At 36.6% G+C, this 17,940-nt stretch overlaps 1 protein-coding gene across 1 annotated transcript in view; it reads left to right on the forward strand.

Moving 5' to 3' along the window:
• LOC122800985 (chloride channel protein 2-like) overlaps nt 1–17,940 on the forward strand; it is a 784,127-nt gene that overhangs the window by 22,113 nt on the left and 744,074 nt on the right. The gene's annotated exons all lie outside the window — the stretch shown is intronic.

The following is a 17,940-nucleotide window of genomic DNA, read 5'->3' on the forward strand; positions in this document are numbered from 1 at the left end:
AGTATGGTGATTTTGGAGTTGGTATGTATAAGCTCTGGGTGGCAGTGCAGGGTGCTTTTGCCCCGACCTCTTGCAAGAGAGGTTTTCCGGAGAAGTGGGATTTTTGAGATTTGTTCTTCTTTAGCTTTTAGTCCAAACCTTTAGTCCAAATATTTGGTCACACTATAATGATGTAGAAATCTGACAGTGCTCTGTAGGTCATTCATAGTATAACACCTTATAGTGTATAATGCTGAGACGACATACTGCCTGTAATGAGCTATGCATTTGTATTTGTAGTTCAGATTTTAGTTGCCACCCCTTATTAATTGGCAGATAGAAGTAGCTTACCTTTCCACAGCATGAATCACTAGAATTTGTTCAGCAAATACAGCAAAAAGCTCAAGTACTACAGACTGCCACCAGTGAATTATTTTGAAATTCAGAAGTCTTGAGGATGTTTGTCATTGTCAATTTTATGTGGGAAAACTATGTTGCAAAATTTATCTTGAGAAAGTGTTATTCATTAACAAGTATTTTTTGAATTGTACTAAATCACCTAAAAACTAAAAGTGAACCAAACCAACTTTGCAAAATACATTTACCATGATAAGCTTTTTTTTTCTTCCTTGAAAATTTCCTAAATTTTACTAAATTTCAGTGTATGAACTCGGGTTGTCACTCCCATACATCTTTCTATGTACAAATTAAATGAGTAAGTAATAGTAATTGTCCCCATATGGACTTGAGATGCACAGAATGAAACTGGGATTTTCCATGTAGTTTTAAATATAGTTTGTGTTAATGGAGTTGTATGTGCTGACTGCAGATAGAGGGTATAATACAGAATCACATCCCAAATGTTCCCACTTTAAACTAACTGCAGTAGGTTAGAACCAATCTGACTTTTAATCATAATTCTTGATGGATCATTCTTGGATACAATGTAAGATTTCTTAAGGACTGTACTTCTGTGTATCTTTATGGTGTTGTCGCATCCCTCCTTTACTGTTTTGTTAGCAACTCTGACTTTGTTTGGCATGCACCCACAATAATCAAGTGATCAGTATTTGAGATTTTGAAAGCCAGTCTGACACGTTACAAACAAATCATGAATAAATACCTCAGTAGTTGTTGGATCTTTGTCAGTATCACCATACATGTCACTGTAGCAATACTGTACCATGGTTGTATTTGTTTTGTTTTCTTTGTTTTTTCTTTCTTTATGTATGTATTTTAGTTTAACTAGATATGTGAGCTGGTCCAAGAACCAGTTTTAGTCATGACCCAGTTGACAACGGTAATGACAGGCATACATAAGTTCAAAAAATACCATTCAGGCACATAGTAATGCATACAAGAGCATTGGTTTATACAGTAACATAATAATAATAATAATGAAATGCATATAAAGAGAAAATTAGTTGATGCAATTCATATGGTATATAGAGCACATGTGAATGTAAATTATGTTATCAGTCTACAATACAAGGAATAAGCAACTGATAAATATTGAGTAAAATTGATGTTAGTGAGGCTGGAGGTAATTTTAACCAGAATCCCTGAAGCAGGAACAGTCATATTGTTCTGTTAAGACAACTTTAATTTTTTAATAGAATTGAAGAAAATGAGTTACTTTATGGTAGAAACAGCAACCCCACTCCTTGTAGTAATTTCTAATGGTTATCCAACAAGATCAAAATTTAATGCATTAATTTTGTTGCATCTTTGGCTACATACCAAATAATTTGTCTATTTTTTTAATGCAAATGTCTGGTATAAGTCATGAGAGTCTTTTTTTTTTTTTCCTGCTTATTGATGGAATAGCATTTCTGAGTTATCTGACTTTATAGGAAGGCTTGAAATTTTCCTAAACCCTTGAAGTACATCTGCATGACTTACTTAAGGTGAGTAAGTAATCACCTGCAGACATTTTTACAATGGTCTCCTGTCATAGTCCATTGCATGAGAAGCTTCTGTTTGATTGACATTGTCAGTAGCTCAGTTTCCAACAGAAATGCTAAACGTGAAGGAAACAGCCTTTGTCTCGTTCTTCTACTGACTGTATACGTTTCTAATTGCTGTTTCTCAGCACAGAAGTAGATGAAGAGTTATACGCTAACTGGATTTCAGTAGTATTGTTGTATGTAAAAACACCTATCTCTGTACTAGCCATAGGTAGCCACATAGCTAGCAAAGTTGGGATACTTTCTTAGATAGCTAAGAAAGGAATTGCCTATGGACAATTCTGAGATCTGACTATTAAGTTACATCCATATCTTCACTAGTATTTCCCTTCAGTACATACCTGAAAAATAAGGACCCATTCCAAAAAAAATGCTACTGCTTTCTGGTCTTCTGAGTTCTTTATACATTTGTACAACCCCTGATACAATATTGTGTAATTTGCTCTGATTTTAAATTGTTGTATGGCATAACCCCTTTGGATCAAATAAAGGCTTTGATGGGAGTATCCTTTTATATAGGCAGTATGGTAGACATGTTTGGGATGTTTTTACCATTGCCTAGCTGCCACTAAATTCTTCTTTCTTGCACATTATTAACTCATTCATACCTGCCTGCTCTTATTTAATGAATCTTGTTAACAACTGCCTTGATCTCAAGAGTTGGAGCTGCATTTAAATGTAAGAAAAACATTAAATCAAACAAGTAAGATTTTTACATTACTTGTTTAATTTAAATACTTTTCTCACATTTAAGGTCCTTCATCTCAGCATTCGGTAGTGCAAATTCATTACTGTGATAAAACTACATTGTAACATGTAATTTCTGTTTGTATAAGACAAGGCAGACTGCTATACATATATATCTATATACGTACATACATACAAATATTTCAAGCATGGGCATTAATGCCCTTCTAGCTTGCCAAAACACTTGTTTCCATAATACGTATCCAGGCTGTTCTTAAAAATTATCTAAACTAGTATTTGCTTTAATGTAATTTGGTAGTCTGTTCCATGCATCAGCTACTTTGTCAGAGAACCAATTAGTACACTTCTCATTCTTATATAATCTACATAGGTTGTCTGAATCTCTTGTACTTTTTGTTAACCCCAAATGTTCCCAGAGGTAGTTGTCACCAAATGCCCTGTATACCTGAATAAGATCTCTTGGATATCTGTAAGAGACACTGTACAAGTTCAAATATTTTAGTCTTTTATAATAATTTAAATTTTCACATCCATGGATACCCTTGGTATATTTCTGTCGTACTCCTTCCAGTTTACTCATGCTTGTTTTCTTATAGGGTTTCCATATTGTTATTCCATACTCAAGTTTGGGTCTAATGTAACTAACAAACAATGACTTCATTATTTTTGATTTCCTATAAATCTTTTTATAGAACCTATAGTTCTATAACTATCATTAACCAATTGGTTGATATGATTAGAAAAACTCATAGCTGAATCTACCCATATACCCATGTCCTTAAATGAGTCTACAGTTTCATTCTGTGTGCTGTATCAAATATTCACCTTTCAATTTATGTCTACCAAATCTCATATGCTTAGTTGTTGATATGTTTATCAGCATATTATTCTCCTGTGCCCAAATGATCAATTTAGTCAAGTTATTTTGTATACATGCCTTATCTGTAACACATGTAATCAGTTTACCCAATTTCAGGTCATCTGCATGTAGACTATAGAACACCTCAGATGAAAATGTTAGGTCTGAAAGATGCAATCTAAACAAGTAAGGGCCTAGGACAGAGCTCCGTGGGACACCATGACTGTAACCAATCATGTCACCTATCCAATTGCTGTATGATACTTGCCATGTCCTATTTGTAAGCCATGCAGCTATCCATTTTAGCAAGAGTACATCAATACCTAGTTGTACTAATTTATTGATCAGTGTTTTGTGTATGACCCTGTCAAATGCTGAAGTTAAGTCTATATAAATTACATCACAGCACAATTTTTCATTCATAGCTATTATTATATTGCTGTAGAACATCATGCTACACCTGTTTTCAACATATGCATGCTGATATATGGTTTCAAGTCCCAACCTATCCAGCTCTGACAATAACTTATTACCTTCTCCATTATTTTCCACAACATGAAAGTAGACTTAAGGGTATAAATGACTCTGGGTTTGTCCTACTCCCCTTTCCCTTAAAAACAGTTTTAATAAGCACATGTCTCCAGTCTTGAGGAATCTCCCCATATTTATTTTATTCACTAGGTATAATGGTACTGTAAGTTCTTGCTGAAGTGTTCTCGGGTCATTGTTACTTATTCCGTCTCTTCCCTGTGCTTTGTTTGGATCCAGTATGCACAGTTATTTTTCAATATAGTCTAATTTGATTCCAGTATCTGAGGTTACCTGGATGTCACTAGGACAACTCATACCCCATTTGTGCAGCCAAACTGTTTTGTATAAGATTTTGTAAATATATCTGTAATCTGTCTGAGAATAAATTTTAGAATCTGCACACATCTTATCAATTTGTGTCTTTACTCCTTCCACATCTTATGTATCTATGAAAAGGTTTCCTTTAATGCTCAATATCTTTATATAAATTTTCTTCAATTTTTTCTTGATCTTGTCTCACACTATGCTTAATCTGTGTTTGTCCAGCTTGTTTATTTCAGTTTTCAAAGTTGTAGTTCGACCTCTCTTCCATTTCTTATATTTTTGGTCTCTCACCTTCAGATATCTTGTATAACCACCTGATGTTGTATGCCTAGATCCTGATGTTAAACATTATTTTTTTCACGCAAACAATTTCTCTTTCAAAATTTTCCACATTCCAGCTTCAGTTTTTCCACTGAACACCTTACTCCAGTTAGTTTTACATAGTGACTGTTTTGCTTCCATATAATTTGTAATTAACCTTTTGTGGATTGCCTTAGATTTCAGTTTGGCAGAATTATCTAGCAACAAATTAACCTTTATAAGCCATGATTACTGCACATCAGGGGTGGTAAAATTTGACTTGAAGTTACAGTAATTTCTTTGGGAACACAATGTCTAGTATGTTCAGTCTCCTAGTAGGTTTTTTACAATCTGAAGCAATTGTTGTTCCTGAATATATGCTGTGAATAATTTCCTTACTAACATTGTTGAATCAATATTATTCCTGTTTGTTTCTAGTAAATTTAAGTCCCCAGCTAATATTATTCTTCCGTCCTGTGTTTCATGCAAGAAATGTATGAATTCCTCTAGATCATCTGCATTTGACTTTGGTGGTCTATACATTCCAGCAATTGTTATATGTTCCAGGGTTGTCTTTATTGTCACAGTTACACAATCTATAGCATACCTCTCAACCTGGAAACATCAGATATCTGGACAGAGGCCCATGAAAATAGGTACAGATCTGTACGCTGATTAACATAAATTTTGCATACATAATTATGCAACCCCACCTACTCCAATGGAACTGTGTGATACCAACTTTCAAATACAAACTGAAGAGTGGACAACCAAAATATGGCCCCAGAGTCCCCCTGTGCCTGCAGCCATTCCAATGTCCCATTACTTGGCTATTTCACCCCATTTACCATAAACACTGCAATGTGCATACTGCTTTACTTCTACAATGATTATTTGGATTTCACTTAAAACTTTTATTTTACATTTTATAGCACAAACACTAATAGACATCTACTAAACGAAGTAATACAGTCTCACAATGAAAACAGACTTAGCATTAAAACCTCTCTGCCCTTGAAACTCTTACATTCATTTTGCAATCTGCACTGAACCCACATTCAAAGAAAATGCATCTAGCCAGTGTCATCATGGTTCCTTGTTTATAGATGCATCTATTTTTCTCTGTTAACCATGAAGGAGAGCTGATTTTATGTTAGTGTGTAGACTTTTTTTGTAATTATTCCTAGCACTGTCCCATCTGTGCTCTGTCTCACTATCTCTACTGGTAGGGCAGCTCTGAAGGGCTTTATGCTGAAACTTGTCTTTTAGTCAGCTCATCTTAAGCTGCTTGACAGTCTTGTGTGCATGGAAGCCAACCTGACGTTTTGGAAGTTGGCTGGCTGCTATGTCCTTTGCGGAGTATAACCCATATAGCTGAAGCTATTGCAGCAGTGATCATTCAAACGTCTACTGTTATGGCGAGTTCAGCTTAAGCAACTGTACTTTATCATTGTTATGCAAATTAATTGGCAAGTAAGTTTTTGGCCACTCAGTTTTAATATTTTTTTTGTTGGGGGGGGGGGGTTGAATAATGTACAGTAACACACAAGGAACATTTTATAATGTAGTATCATCCTTCTACAGACACTTTGAGAAGGTGAGCCTCACAAACTGAAGCATAACAACATGGAAACAATTACATAATTCCACTACAAACTGGACCTAAATATAAAATATATTCCAATGCTATTTTTAGCCACAGGGATCATCAGGGAGGAGGATCAGCAGCAGCAACTTCACCCACAAAAACTAAAAATAAAATGTAAAAATTCTATTATAATGAATGTGAACTACAGGAGAACTGGGTGCATAATCAAAACTGTAAGCAATGAGTCCTGGTGTGGGAACACATTGGTGAAAAAGGAGATAGAACAAAGAATCCTTCAACAGTACGAAGGTAAAATGTAACAAGCAAGAGGAAAACTGTAGCAATCCATTTCACCCCATTACCTGCATCATTGTACTAATACTGGAGAATACATGTTTAATTTAAATCCTATATTCTGAGGGGAACATATTAGTACACATATGCAAATTAATAATCCTATATTAATGTTCCAGTAGCAAGAAAACTAACCGTGTCCACAATAATTCATTACCAAAGTAAATGCTGTGTTGATTTTGTTTATCTAGCCACCGTAATGAATTGACAAAAAACATTCCTGGCAACCAGAACCCCAAGTTACAAGAAACAGCAGTACTCTCCCATCACCCAAACAAGTCCACACTATTCAGTTCAAACGTTAAATGCAGTTTAACTACCTGATAACTGGCTTATCGAACCTGAAATTAAAATGAAAATATAACCCTTAATAGTCTGTGTTTATGTCTCAGTGGATAAGTACAATGAAAATCATTGCTATCTTACTATTATGAAAAAATAGATAAAACATATTTCTAAAAGCAAAATGCCAAGCAATGTAACCTGCATTAACTACACCTGTTTGCTGAAGCGGGGCTTCAGCAAGAATTTGGTGCAACACATTTTCTATTTGCAGCCATTTTACAAAACCGGCATCAGACTTAAGAAGAAAAAAAGACAACATTTCACCCTCAAATAGTCTTCCTTCCGATAAACACAATCCGCAGCAAGATGTGAATATTTTAAGGCACAATGAGAAAAAACGAAGCCTTGCACCTCTTCCTCAACACACAAATGCGCAAGAAACCATAATATGATTCAAAAGTTAAATGTTACATAAAACAAAAGGCATCTGTTGGACATTGTCAATATATAGGTTAAATAATTCCAACTATGCAATAATCAAACAAATTAGTAATTTTCAACAGCCTACCAATCGTTCCACTTTCTCTCTTACAGAAAAGTCCATGCGAGTCTATGCCAGCCACTCTCTCCTAACTAAATACATAACCACAGCATGTTTGCAGTGAAGTCTCACTTAGCTGTGGTCTCTGTCTTTCTCAGTCAGTTCGGATTTACCATTAGGAATGGCAGAGCTGCTGCAGCGAGACTGTATGTAAAGTGCAACACACACGTGCAAGTCATGTAAACTTAATTTCAAAACACAGACTCGGCCCTCAGCCAAATTCCGACAGGCTGGTCACGAAGCTGACGTCATCATGCACACCTCTGTGCATGATGACATCTGCAAAAAAAAAGGCCAGAAAATTTTTTAAATAAAGCCAGGAAATGTGGGAATTAAGAAGCAACGCAGAAACTCGTGGCACCCCAGTATTTGGACCTCAAAACCGGTGAATGCCAAGCAATTCGGTATGGTTGAGAGGTATAGTCTATAGTATTGGTGTTATCATTGAACATGTAAAAATCACAGGTCTCATCGCAATCTTTAATGTCTGTCTTAACACCTCCACCTGATCTTTTGTTAGAATGTCTGTTACAGTAAAAACATTTATACCTTGAGAGAACTGGTTTGCAGTCTTTGTTCTTTAACCATGTTTCACAAACAATAACAACACCAATCTTGTAGGAACGTAGCAAATTTTCCAATAAAAAAACTTTATTATTAATGCTCCTAGCATTAACAACCATCAGAGATGCATCAAATGTTGCTATATGTGGGCTGTTAAATTTTCGACATGGCAAAAGTCTGAACCCGTGTGCCCAAAACAAGGCTTGGGTGCTACACACATTTTCTTTTTTAAAATAGGACATTTTTTCATGTAGGTATTTACCCAAAATATCTTTTCAGTCACAGTGACCTGACTATCCTTTATATAGTTGATTTTTGAAAAATAATTTCCTAACACCAGTGCAAGCAATACTATCTTAAGAGGGCTGTCAGTTCCCTACTAACAGTCAGAGAATCCTTGCGGGTGACATTATTTGTACCAACATGAATAAAAACCGATCCATACTTCCTTACATTAAGGGATTCCAAGGCTTGTCTCACATCTATTTTTGCTCCTGACAAGCATAACACTGTTTGATGTCCATTATCATCTTTGCAGATGTAAGTATCAGTTCCTCTAATAATTGAATCTCCAATTACAAAAATATCTTTGCTGGCCAGCTGTGAACAACCTTCAGCTTCTAGTACAGTGATATCTGCTCTGTCAATTGTTAAGAAGGATAGATCTTAATCACTATTAATCTTATTAATCTCACTGTTTTCATTGCGTATTAAATTCTCATCCAGCTGGTGGTGTAAATCCACAGCTTGAGTCCTGTAGTCAACATTTGTCTTTCTGTTCCCTTTTTTTTTTTTTTTTTTTTTTTTTTACAGTAATGTTCTTCAATCCTTCCATGTTCATGTTTGATTTCTTCCTTTTCACCTGCCTCTTGACTCTCTTTTTTTTCCATCTTCTCTGATGGAAAAATGATGCCTTTTTCTGTAGACTTTAGGTTTTCTGATAGTTTTCTATCATCATTCCCTGTAACCTGTGTGTTACATAACAAAGTGGTGTCCTTTTCACTACATATTCTCTTTCCTTTACAGTCATTAGTTTCTTTTTCTTCCTTGTTATTTGTAGTGAACTTCTTCCTTTCTTTCTTTTTTGTTTCCTTCTAAACAAACTGGATCCTCAGATTGCTGAATACTTGCATCCAGAATTCCAAAGTTGTCAAGGGCATTGTCGTGTTTCATAGGGGTTGAATGATTTTTGCAGACAACAGCTGCATCATTTCCTAAATGTGTTCTATTTGTTCTATGCCTAACATTAGTTATTTCATCATTCCCGTCGTCAATACATGAAACAGCAATTCTCCAAGCCATGCCACTTGCACAAGTGCAGTTATCATTATTAAGTCTAGATTTGCTTCTAACAATGCTATGTATATATGTACATAACTGTGTGTGTATGTGTGTGTATGTATATATATGTGTGTGTGTGTGTGTGTATATATATATATATATATATATTATTTATATATATATATATATATATATATATATATATATATATATATATATATATATATATGCGCTGGAGTCATAAAGCAGAACACAGTGCAGTCATGCAGTAAAGCCCTCCAATTAGGTGTGGCTGAAGGCATTACGGGACATGGACCAGTTTTATGTATTTTTGTTTTTGCTTTGTTTTTTGAAATGCGGCTTGTGCATGTCTAACCTAGTATTTTTTCTTCTTTTTCAAATCTCTTGATCATGTGATTTCAAGGATCTTGTTCTGCTGTATTATATTTCTAATGGGAAAGTCTGTAGGTAGGTTCAGCTCCCTTTTAACGAGAATATGTACTTGACGTTTTATTTAAATTTGTTTTTCTAATAGCCAATATGCGATAATTTGTGATAGTTTTCAACTAGAGAGACCCCTTTTTGTAGGCACTGGCCTTGATAGGATTTTGGTAAAATAAAGTTAAACCAATCGAGGTGAGAGAACTGGATATTCATAAACATTTTCCTTAGTGGTGAATAAACACTGCACTACCCATTGTGTTTTGTAAAGGTACACGGCATCATAATGTTACATCACACAATGACAGATCTCCTACACTGTTAGCTAGGACTGTCAGAACACACTTTGTAAAGCCTGGTGGTTAGCAGCATGTTTCTACTGTGAGATTTACCCCATGCCAGTGGTGGTGTACTAACTGCTATCACTTCTTCTGAGGCAACCTGGACTGTTGATATGTGTGTGACAGGTGTATAGTCTAGGCAGTTGTTGCTGCACTGTTGACGTGTGTGACAGGTGTATAGTCTAGGCAGTTGTTGCTGGACAGTTGATATGTGTGTGACAAGTGTATAGTCTAGGCAGTTGTTGTTGGACTGTTGATATGTGTGTGACAGGTGTATAGTCTGGGCAGTTGTTGCTCTCTTTGTGGATTAGTTAGCATACCAAGGTATGCTACAATCTGCAGCACTTGCACTTTTTTTGTTACGATACTGCGAGATGTACCTGTTCTTATATCACATCCCAATTACTTTTTTTTTGCTACTGACATCTTCCAGTGTAATGCAGATTCTTATGAATGTGTTTGTATTGTTTGCATTGTCTGTGTATGATGGGGGAGGGGCTTCACCCCAAAATCTTCCATTGGGACAGGGACATGCCACACCTGATAGTGTAACATGTCAGTACTGCCACTGCAGATCTGTTGCTATAACAGTTGTGTGGGATGGTGGCACAGCAGGTCTGCTCCCTATCCTGCAGTCGCATCATGGGGTGGTTTGCCAGAGTTTCAGGCTCTTTTGCCATGACTGTGGTGAGGGAGTCATTTTAATATTCTGCTAGTGAAGAGATCTGGTGTCAGAGTTGGGAGACAGGGACAGTACATAGTTGCATTATGGTCCCTGTGTATATTGTATTCCACATTGTCATGCCTTGTATTGGTGGTATCTGGCAGTTTGGCATAGAGATCTAAATCTGTTTGCTGTTAAACCTAGATACTGAAGCTCCTGACTTGGAATCTGTTTGCTGTTAAACCTAGATACTGAAGCTCCTGGCTTTGATTCCTACAGGTTCCATTTACCTGTTTTGTTGAGTCTTTCCAATTCATTTAACCAGACATTGTTCATAGGTTACCCCAGTAAAAGGACTGTGATCCTGGTGAGTTATGTGAGTAGCTTTTATTTTTCATTGCTCGGACAGTGTCTGCTGTGTACAGCATCAGTGCTGGTACGTCAGGTATGCCCTTACAGTATTATATGTATTTAGTCTGCAGTTATAGGGGCATACAAATCTAGCTGTCCCCTCCATAGTGTACTCCAAATTTTACAAAAGGAAGATGGTGTTGATCTGCATTTGCATGCATATGGTATATATGGATATATTATGTGCCTTTATTCCAACTGGTAAGGCAACTTTATGAATTGCATAAGTCTGGCATGTGGCTTGGATCATGTACCAGCTCTACACAACTGTAGACCTTGGTTGTTAATCCTTTTAATAGTATTCTGTATGTCTGTGTCTCGGGAAACTTTATCGTCATACATATACTGTATAATGTATCTGTCGAAATTCAGTTTATATATCTCTGAGCTACTCTCTCTAGTTGTACAGGATTATTAATTTTCTGCATATAGAGATTCTTTTACATGCTTTTGTATGCTGTAACCAGCTGCAGCTATAGTCCAGCATCTCTGCCCTGCCCTAGCATTGTGAGCTAGTTAATTTTAAAATGTTTGCATCAAAAAATCTGGTACTCAGAGGTAGGATGTCCATCTATGCTTCTAGGATTCTAGGCTCTGAAGTTTGTCTGGCCAAGGATAGATAGGATGAAGTGGTAACTTGCCAGTTCTCCTGCCTTCTGGGGACACTACAGTTATATCTGCTACCTGTGTACCTTTTAGTGGAGGCCAGGGAGCCTGCAAGGTGAAGCAGTGGCTTAGCAAGAAGGTGAGCGGCAAGTCTTGAATGCACCATGCTCTCCTGATGTTGCTGCAATTCTCTGGTGAGACTCGAGTCTTGAATGCATCATGCTCTCCTGATGTTGCTGCAATTCACTGGTGAGCATCGAGTCTTGAATGCATCATGCTCTCCTGATGTTGCTGCAATTCACTGGTGAGCGTTGAGTCTTGAATGCATCATGCTCTCCTGATGTTGCTGCAATTCACTGGTGAGCATCGAGTCTTGAATGCATTATGCTCTCCTGATGTTGCATCTCCCTATGACTGGGATCTTGACAATCTCTCATAGAGTGCTGATTTCCAGCCTCAGACTGTTTCTCCCTCATACCTGTCAAACTGTCCAGATTTTCACAGAATGTCCAGATTTTTCGTCTGTTCCTCATAACATTTTTGGATTTCTGGATTTTTGTGATAAATCACTGAGGATTAAAGTCACTAAATAATGGCGGGCATTTGAGATTCAGATTTCATATTCTACAGAAAATACATGGTAACACAGGACCTTTTATTCTAGCAACTTTCTAAGTTTAGAAGAGCAGCATTTAAAATTTGTCCCGATTTTTGGTGCTGTGTCCCCCCATTATTTTTGGCTTAGTTCAGTTTTTTTGTTCTATGAGGATGAGGCCTGTGAACAGTGTCCCGACTCCATGTTCATAAAATTGGAGCAGTTTGAAAGATTTGCCTGCCAGAATATGTTGGGAATCATTGGTAAGAAGTTGTCCTGGTATTTTGAGAGCAGTGGAGTAAAGAGGTTAGTAATATGAAGACTGTAATGTTTGCCTGAGAAATGTGGGCAATATGATTGAAAAATAAAAATAAAAAATAATACCTTTTGGGTAATGTGCAAAGCAGGAAATGTGAACCACATTGTTATTGCCTTCCTAAAGACAAAAACAATGGACATTACCAGCTTAGAGCCTGCTGTTGTGAAATAAACATTTATGTACAATTAAGTCCTTGTCATTGTCACCAACCTCCTTTTCTCATTTTTACATTGGTATAAAGCTTCTGGCATTTGTAATAATGGATGTATTTTTTTTCTTTTTTAATTGCAGTGTTGTTATTTGCATTATTTTACTTACTTTTGTGGGTGTTACTGCATGCTTCTAAGAATTTCATAAAAAATTATTCTTTTTGATGGAGTACATATCTACATTGATCTATGTTGCGGGTACAGTTCAGCTTTATTCTTTAGAGCTCCATGCATGTGAGCTGTAAAGTGCACTGTAGACATTTATGCACAAGGTTGTCTAATCTGCATAATTTTTAATAATTTATGTCTGAGGGATGTACAAACTGCTTGTTTTACAGCATTGTGCCATAGGTTTCCGTGATCATTTTGTTGTACAGAATCCTGATGATGTACTATGCTGTGTAGTACCATGATCAATATCATGTAAACTTCACAGACTATATAAATGTAGCAAATGATAACACTGCCTTCATATTTTGTGGACCTTTATGGTGATGGACATGTATAACTGTGTCCTTTCGTATAAGTTCAAAGTTGAAAGGAGTAGCAACCTCTGAATAGAGGCAGATACTGTATACCAATACTAATGGGCTGTTGGCAAGTTTTATTCAGTAAGAAAATGCTGCTTATGTGTGCTACAGTTTCAGCAAATTTTTACTGTGCGTCCAGGTCAGAACTATTGCGTGTTTTGTCTGCACAATGTTTTCTTATTTCTTGTCCTGCTCTGCAGCACAAATGGTTTGCTGCAAACTCTATTTAAAATTAAAACATGACTGTGAAACAAGTGTTGGGGGTGACAATCCAGGTACAACGGTTTAGCACCACAGACCATGGTAAGAGGACCTATCCCAGTAGTTACTGCACAGGGTCTCCCATTTGCTCTGCTGTACTGTAAGTGTAAATTTTCATGTACAGGGTAATGGTATGACAGCATCCTGGTAACTGTTCTGTGTTGTCCGCATCTCCAAAGTTCATTTGCTTTTCTTAGTAAAATTGTTTCTTACTTGCTGTGTACAGCAATTTGTTTTAGCTTATTTATCATGGGACAAACACATCTTTGTGGCAAGTCTAAAATATGTATAGAACACATACTGTTCATGCTATAGACCTTGTACTTTTCATAATGCCATTGCATGCAGTGTTATATAAGACCATGGTAGCAAAAAGGTAATTTCTGTGTTCAGTTGCTAGTGAGAGCTGGATACAGTCAGAATGACTTGCTGAAATACATAATACAGCATCTGTATTCTGCAGAAGTTTTCCCTGTCAGCTGTCCCCCTCTGGAAGTAACCCAAGGAGACAGTTGTTCCCTGACTTATTGGCCATGTGGCCAAATGCAGCTTTATTTTTTTTTTGATAATGCAAAGAATTTTGTTTCATTAGTTGTGTTTTTATTCTTAGCTGGATTGCTGTCATGCCTTAGCTGAAAAAATCATGACTTGAGGAAGGAACTAGTTTCTCCTTTCCTAGGTTTATAGGTTGTTACTAGGCATGCATTCCAGGGGACCACTGACGAACCTAGTCAAATTTTTCCCAATTGCCCAAAAGCACCATTTAGTTAAGTGACTTGCTCAGGGTGTCACAGCAGGCAGATGAAGGCAAGGGAATCAAACCCTGTAGCACAGGAAGCGGCTCATTAACCGGTCATAACCTTAGTCTTCTGTACTAACTGCCAGAGTAATGAGATAATTCTTATCTCATCATGTATTTATTTAAGTATTTAACTTTACAAAACAATACTGCATGCATTTTTGATGATTACACTATCTTGGGAAAATGTATAGACTAATGTGAAACAGTTTACACAGTTTGAACCGAGACACAGTGGCGGCTGGTGACTTCAAATCACAGGGGGGCTGCAGGAGACAGCTGAATGGGTGGGGTCAAGGGGAGGGGGTGTGGTCAACCAGAAAGGGGAGGAGCTATGCACAAAACCACAAAAAACTAACTTTAATTAAATACGCTGCCCTGGGTGGCAAACAATCATTATGAAAGTCCAATCAAGACAAAAATAAATGTAGAAGAATAAAAATATTTCAATGCATTGGCTGCATGACAGCTTACTTAATATCTAGATGGAAACAAAAGGTTGTGAGGCATGAAAAAATAAATTACTTTTTAAATACATTACTGGAATGCCAGTCAAAATCAAGTATAAGACAAACCAGAAGCACTCAACTCAAACCACTTCTCCTTGCACTGCAGTCCTAATTATAATATATTCAGCTTTATTAAAGTACCAAGTAACATGCTGAAAGTAGAAATCTATGTGATGCCCCACTTGTAAAAATGTTTCTTATCCAAAAAGACCTGTTGCCTGACAACTTGTTTCATGGGGAAAACATGATAAAAGTAAAAATGAAAAGCAAACAAGAAACAAGCTCAAGATACATTGCTTAAAGGATTACTGTACAGGTTATGGACCACACATGATTGGCATTCTGTTTAGTTTACGGGTAAAGTCTGTAGAGATGACTGGAAGTCTCCAACAAGTGTAATGAGCTTTTTAAAATAATGGAATCCTGTCCTTTAATACCCAAGGCTTATACATTATCTAGTCAAGTATTCTCTGCATGGCAACAACAGAAAGGCTTTCAATGTTGGCAATTCTTTAACAGTATGCTTATTAAAGCCTACTTGCATCTTACGATCTCAGACAAGCTTACCTTATGGTCATTAAAGCATTGCTACTTAAAAACACAGAGCAACAGGCACTTTGAGTAATAAGCATAAACCAACAGTACAAAAATATGACAGAAACCAGACCATTCTGCAAAATCAAGGACAGATGAAAAGCCACTGTAGTACTTATGCAGTGTGTCCTCCCCATCCAAGGTAGATACAACTACTCCTTGCCTTGCTTGGACACATCCAGAGTCACTACATGGGGGAGTGGGGTGCAACAAGCATGTCACAATTTGAAATCTCTCTGGCTGACTGTGATGGCCCTGACACATTTGTCATACCTCTCAACCTCAAGAGCAAGAAATCTGGACAAAGCCATACACAGAAGTGGGACAAAGGCCCAACAATAAGGACAATTTTTAAATATTGCTCTAATAAACTTAGAAAGATAATAGAATAGGTCTTGCATTAGTATGAATTTTCTGAAGGGTATAAAATCTGAAACTCAAATGTCTGTCATTTTCTAACTTCAGTCTTTAGTGATGTCACTAATTTGCCAAAAACACAATTTTATGAAAAATGGACAAAAACGTGATGCAAAAATATAAAATAGACACACAATACAGCTGCTACCTGTCAAAGAAGGGACACTTTAATATTAGTACTACTACCTTGAGCAGCTGACAAAATATAAAAGAATCTACATGCATTTCAAGTAATCTATAACTTTGATTATTACAGTTATTTCTTAATTGTAAACCCTCCATGTTTTCTTCCAAACTTGCTATTTTGCTGAGGGATTATAAGGGGGAAGAGCAACAATTTGAGCCAAAAATTGGGGACAGTTGAGAGGTTGGCTATGCCTAATTCTATAAAGCAATTTATTTGCATGTACCTCTCAACCTGTTAATGCAGTAAATCTGAACAAGGCCAAATATATTGGGGGCACATATAAACAGTACTAAAAATTGCTCTTGTATAAATTGAGACAGTTGATAGAACAGCTCTTACTTTAACATGCATTTTTCTGAAGGTTATGAAGTCTGAAACTTAGAGTGACTTCTGGCAAATCATTTAGGAATTAAAACTACAAATTTTATGAACAACAAACCAAAAATAAGAAGCAAAAATCTATTCATTCTTTGAAAATCTGGACAGTTGGGATGTATAGTTCAGCTGGGCCTGTCTGAGTTTGCTGCCCTTCCCCCCTGACAAAATAATGGTTGAATGGAGCCTCTGCAGCCATTCCAACGAACCATTATACTTGGCTATTTCACTCCATTTACCATAAACACTAATGTGCATACTGCTTTACTTCTATGATGAGTTGGACTTCATTTGAAAGTTTTATTTTGTATTTTACAGCACAAACACTAAGTCATCTGTTAAACAAAGCAATGCAGTCTCACAATGAAAACTTAGCATTAAAACTTCTCTGCCCTTGAAACTCACATTCATTGAAACAGCATTGAAACCCACATTCAAAGAAAATACATTTTGCCAGTGGCAGATAAAGATTAATTTTGGGCTGTTTTGAATCATAGGCTCCTTGCATATGAAACATACATGTGCTCTTTGATACACCTTCCTCATTGTACTAAAATTATATTCCTTGTACAATACAGTACACTTGTTACAGGGTGTTTTAAATTTGTTTTGAACATTTTTCCAGTAAGCAATGAAACAAACCATATGAACCCATAATGGCAAAACTGCCCAGTTGAGAACATTTATCATAAAAGTCTACTCAGACTTCCACAGTCCACCATTATTAGTAAATATACACAATTCTACAGTCCACCATTATTAGTAAATATGCACAATTCCACAGTCCACCATTATCAGTAAATATGCACAATTCTACAGTCCACCTTTATCAGTAAATATGCACAATTCTACAGTCCATTATCAGTAAATATGCACAATCTCTGAAGTCAGTCATCTAAATAATTCCACATTAAAGAAATCTGTAACTAATGAAGTGGTTGCTGCTAGCAATCACCTTTATATTTCATGGTTTCATCGAAAAATAAAGTGTCTGTTGCCCCTCAGGAATAAATTGCCTATATTACATTAAAAAATGATAAGCTAGTAATAATATTGCAAGAGGAAATGGATGGCAAACTGATAACGAACTCATAGTTAGTATCTTCACCAAGGAGAACATTCTCAGTACGGCAGCATCTATCCCTTGTGGGAGTAGAACCCACAACCTTCTGCATCAAAAGCAAGTACACAGCCTGTTGTGCTGTAGTATTAACTTGGCAAAGCACTAAACTTCTATTCCCCTGCAGCTCTCAGTTCCTTGTAAAATCTACTCAATACTCAACTGCATCTCAACTTCGCAGCTCAAGAAAACTGGAAAAAGCCAAAATGTATTGGGGGGGG

The sequence above is a fragment of the Protopterus annectens genome, chromosome 4.part1 (genome assembly GCF_019279795.1).
Source record: "Protopterus annectens isolate FY-2018-M chromosome 4.part1, PAN1.0, whole genome shotgun sequence".
Lineage (NCBI taxonomy): Eukaryota > Metazoa > Chordata > Ceratodontiformes > Protopteridae > Protopterus > Protopterus annectens.